This window comes from Rhinoraja longicauda, chromosome 5 (assembly GCF_053455715.1).
Source record: "Rhinoraja longicauda isolate Sanriku21f chromosome 5, sRhiLon1.1, whole genome shotgun sequence".
NCBI lineage: Eukaryota > Metazoa > Chordata > Chondrichthyes > Rajiformes > Arhynchobatidae > Rhinoraja > Rhinoraja longicauda.
Genome location: NC_135957.1, coordinates 2,760,204 through 2,765,444, shown reverse-complemented (window position 1 = coordinate 2,765,444; position 5,241 = coordinate 2,760,204).

The window sequence follows — 5,241 nt, the reverse complement described above, 5'->3', positions numbered from 1 at the left end:
CTGGTCGACACCAACGGCAGCACCGACAGATGTAATCCACAGCACATCCTGCCGGTGAATGAACCAGCGCTGCCTCCGTGCCTGCCCGACCGCACAAGCATCCCGAGCGGCTCCGGCCCGACCTTACCACCGTTGCTCGACACTCCCGATCCGATCGTCTCGCCCACGACACCTCGGCTCCTGCCATCCTCTTCAGTCCAGTCACCTGCGATGCTGCCTCAGTCTCCTGAGCCTGTTCCACCATCGTTCCCATCTCCGGTGAAAGAAAGAAATGCAGGACTGTACCGTACACGTGCAGGTCGCACCTGCCGGCCTACCATAAAGTACCAGGCATAACATAAAGTACCAGGCCTAACATAAAGTACCAGGCCTAACATAAAGTACCAGGCCTACCATAAAGTAGCAGGCCTAACATGAAGTACCAGGGCTGTGTTTGAACTGCCTTTGGTGTCATTCTCTATCAGCTTGTTTATACTTGCAAAATATATGTGATTATATGTGACAAGTGAACACCATATCAATATCTATTTTATTAGTGGTTAATTCCTTAAGAGGAAGGATGTAGATTACTATATTAGATCACCTCAGTTATTATTAAGAGAGAGCTAGATAGAGCTCTTAAGGATAGCGGAGTCAGGGGGTATGGGGAGAAGGCAGGAACGGGGTACTGATTGAGAATGATCAGCCATGATCACATTGAATGGCGGCGCTGGCTCGAAGGGCCGAATGGCCTCCTCCTGCACCTATTGTCTATTATGCATGCTGCACATTCCGCATGTGATCCAGTCCGGATCTTCATCCCTACCTGGACTATGTAAGCTGCCTTCCACCGTCTCACAGCAGACTTGATGCTGACTACAGAGATAATAGCATGTAATGTTTCCTCCGCTTGTGTTATAATAAAACTATGAGTTGTTGCTCCTGTGTATGGGTTTGATGCCAACAACAGCCTGTGACACGCGTGGGCTTCCTCCGGGCGCTACGGTTTCCTCCCGGGTACCAAAGACGTGCGGGTTTGTAGGTTAAATGACCCCTGGTTTGGGAGGCATTAGCTCCAAGACGAAATTGGATTGGTTTGTAAAACTGGTAGAGCCTCTGCCTGACGGCGCCAGAGACCCCGGTTCGATCCTGACCTCGGGTGCTGCGTGTGTGTGGTGTGTGTGTGTCTGTGTGTGTGTGTGTGCGTGTGTCTGTGTGTGTGTGCATGTGTGTCTCTGTGCGCGTGTGTGTGTGTGGAGTTTGTCAGTGTGTGTGTGTGTGTGTGTGTGTCTGTGTGCATGTGTGTGTGTGTGTCTGTGTGTGTCTGTCTGTGTGCCTGTGTGTGTCTGTCTGTGTGCATGTGTGTGTGTTCGTGCGTTTGCGTGTGCGTGTGTGTGCGTGTGTGTGTGTGCATGTGTGGAGTTTGCACGCTCTCCGTGTGACTGCGTGGGTTTGCTCCCACACTCCAAAGACGTGCGGGTTTGCAAGTGAATGGACCCTCTGTACAATTCCCTGTGGTGCGTGGGGAGCGGATGAGAAAGTGGGATAACGTAGAACTGGTGTGCAAACGGGTGATCAATGTCTGTCGCGGACTCGGTGGGCCGAAGGGCCTGTTTCCGAGCAGTACTTCTACAAATAACCCCAATCAATAGACCAGTTTCCATGCTGCATCAATCAATCAATCAATCAATCAAATCTAAAATATCAATTTGCTGTTTAATAAATACTAACACATACAATTTTGAATAGGAAAAGACCTGACATTATTCTTTAAACAATGCTTCTCATATTTTCTTTTTTAAAAAAAACACAGAATAGTTAATTTTACAGATTTACACATGGTTAGCAAGGTCCCTGTGAGACTTGTTGCAGGTCTCGATAATGCTTTTGATCCATTCAACCCATTGTTTACTGTGCTTCTTAAAAACCATCCTTCCTACAGAAGAGCAAGTAAGTCCCAGCTTAATTATGGTCCCTTCTGCTTTTTCTGATTGCTTAATATGTTCTCTCTCTCTCTCTCTCTCTCTCTCTCCCCCCCCACCCCTTCCCCCTTCTCACACTTTCTCTCTCTCTTTTTCTCTCTCTCTCTCTCTCTCTCACACCTCCCTGCTCCCTGCTTGCCCACACACACAAGTACATGCACGCATAAATCGGTTTATAATAACAAATTTGAGTCTTGTTGGGAGTAACTTATGTAGAGATCAAAACACCTCGATTCCCCCCCCCCCCTCGTGATCTGTAGAAGCCCTCAACTTTCGTCCCTCTTCCCAGCCCCCCCTTGGCTTTTGGCACCTTTCCACCCGTGTAGGAACTGCAGATGCTGGTTTACACAAAATGGACACAAAATTCTGGAGTAAATGTGGGCAGTTAGACAGAGCTCTAGGGGCTAGCAGAATCAAGGGATATGGGGAGAAGGCAGGCACGGGTTACTGATTGTATGATCACAACGAGTGGCGGTGCTGGCTCGAAGTGCCAAATGGCCTCCTCCTGCACCTATTTTCTATGTTTCTAACTCAGCGGGTCAGGCAACATCTCTGGAGAGAAGGAATGGGTGATGTTTCGGGTCGTCAGATGAGGGCGTAGCTGGAAGTAAACTTCAGAGGAGATGCGTGGAGTGTTTGTTTGGACACAGAGAGTGCCTGGAACACGCTGACTGGTGTGGTGGTGGAGGCAGATACCACGGTGCCGATTAAGAGGCTTTTGGATAGGTACATGGATATGCAGGGAATGGATGGGGACAGATAATGTGCAGATAGATCAGATTTGTCTTGAGCATTTTGGACTGAGAGAGGAAACAAATTTGGCTTTTTTAGGTCCAACTCAATGGGCCAAATGGCCTAATTCTGAACCTATGACGATAGTTTAGATTAGTTTGGTTGAGAGATACAGTGTGGAAACAGGCCGTTCGGCCCACCGAGTCCGCGCCGACCAGCGATCCCTGCACACTAACACTATCCCACACACACACTAGGGACAATTTGCAATTTTTACCGAAGCCAACTAGCCTACAAATCTGCACGTCTTTGGAGTGTGGGAGGAAACCGACGATCTCGGAGAAAACCCACGCAGGTCACGGGGAGAATGTACAAACTCCGTACAGACGGCGCCCGTGGTCGGGATGGAACCCGGGTGTGTGGTGCTGTGAGGCAGCAATTCTACCGCTGCATTGTCTGCCTCGGTGGGTTTAGTTTGGGCTGGGGTAACCAGCGTAACCCCCACCTAAAAACCCCCCTCCTCCCAGTTGTAGGAGTCGATCGGTGTGCCCAGTCTACACAGCTCACTTCCGTCTCTGCCACAGAAGGCAGTGGAGGCCAAATCACTGGACGTTTTCAAGAGTTGGAGGGCTAGCGGAATCAAGGGGTGTGGGGAAAAAGCAGGAACGGGGGACTGATAGTGGATGATCGGCCGTGATCACAACGAATGGCGGCGCTGGCTCGAAGGGCCGAATGGCCTCCTCCTGCACCTATTGTCCACGTTTCTATTTCTGTCCCAACTAACGTCAGTTCAATCTCCGCTTCTGCTCGCTCCTCTTCATTCACGCACACACACACACACACTCAGTCACTCTTGCACACACACTCTTGCACGCTCTCCACACTCTCGCACTCGCCCACCCATGCACTCTCTCGCACATTCACTCACACACACACATATAGACACGCGCGCACAAATTCACCCAGAGGCACACACACAAACACGTGCACACCTACTCACACACACACACACACACACACACACGTGTTCAATATTCAAAGACACAAGGAACTGCAGATGATGGTTAATACACAAAAGGACACAGAGTGCTGGAGTAACTCAGCGGGTCAGGCAGCATCTCTGGAGAACATGGATGGGTGACGTTTCACAGAGTGCTGGAGTAACTCAGCGGGTCAGGCAGCATCTGTGGAGAACATGGATGGGTGACGTCTTGGGTCCAGACCCTTCTTCAGACAGTTTGTCCCTTTGTGAATTAACCAGCATCTGCAGATCGCAATCTCCACATTTCCCCTGATTTCAGCAGGCAATGAAAATCACTATCCATACCCCCATCCAAACCTGCCTCCATCATTCGAACGACCAATTTTAACCCACCCACCCCCGAAAAAAAATTTGACATACATTTTCATTATTCTTTCAAATTTTTGTTTTTTAAAAGTTATAAATACTAAAGTTAAGGTCCGAAGGCAAAAGGCAGAGGGTGTTTGTTGTACGATGATAGAAAACCCCAATCCAAGCATCCTACACTGTGAATACAGGTCCCTTTGCTGTGTTGAAAGCAGAAATCCCAGTCTTGTCCACAAATGCCCCATGTTGGAAGCGCCATTTTGTTCCTGACAGTACATCAACATCATCTACGCCTCAAAATGGGAATCAAAGGACCAAAGATGTGGCGTTAGCACAACCTTAAAACTAAAAATTACTCCAAAGTTTAAAAAAAAATCATACATCACACGGCCGCCATCTTGGATTTACCCAAGATGCACTTTCATCTCGACCAGGAATTTCCTCTGGTATTCCAGAGGAAAGGAAAATACATCAGGAAAACAAACAAATGCTGTAAAACCGAGGTCGGACGGCCTGGATCGGAAATCTTGAAGCTGAAGGCTGACACAAAATGGCGGAGTAACTCAGCGGGACAGGCGGCATCGCTGGAGAGAAGGAACGGGTGACGTTTCGGGTCGAAAAGCTTCTTCAAACATCAGACTTCAGTTGACTCGAGCCGAAGATAGATAGATACAGAATGCTGGATTAACTTCTTCAGACATCAGACTTCAGTCTTGGTCGAGATGAAAGTGCATCACCCATCCAAGATGGCGGCCGCTGCCGTAGTTATGGATACCGTGCTCTCCCTGGCTTGGTGGCACCATCCACTGCCAGATGCCCAGTCCAAAACGGTGCCACCCTCTCCGTTTTCCTTCCCCCGCCCAGCCAGTCCGAAGTGTTTGGAGACAAGTTCGACCCCTTCCCCTCCGTCCATTTCCCTCCCCATCGCCCGCCCTCCGAGCCACTTCCTGTGGGCGGGTGGGCATCAGGTCCACACAGAAGGCCAGAGAGACGGGCGCTCAAAATGCTGAAGTCGCTCTTTCCAAAGTCTAGTGTCCGTGTGCGAAAAAACGCCGGAGTAACTCAGCGGGCCAGGCAGTGTCTCTGGGGAGGAGGAATGACGTAGTGGGCGACGTTTTGTGTTGTAGACCCTTCTTCAGGCGGGAGGGTGGTGTGAGGAGAGGGGAGGTGTGGGGGGGGGGGGGGGGAGGGGGAGGGGGA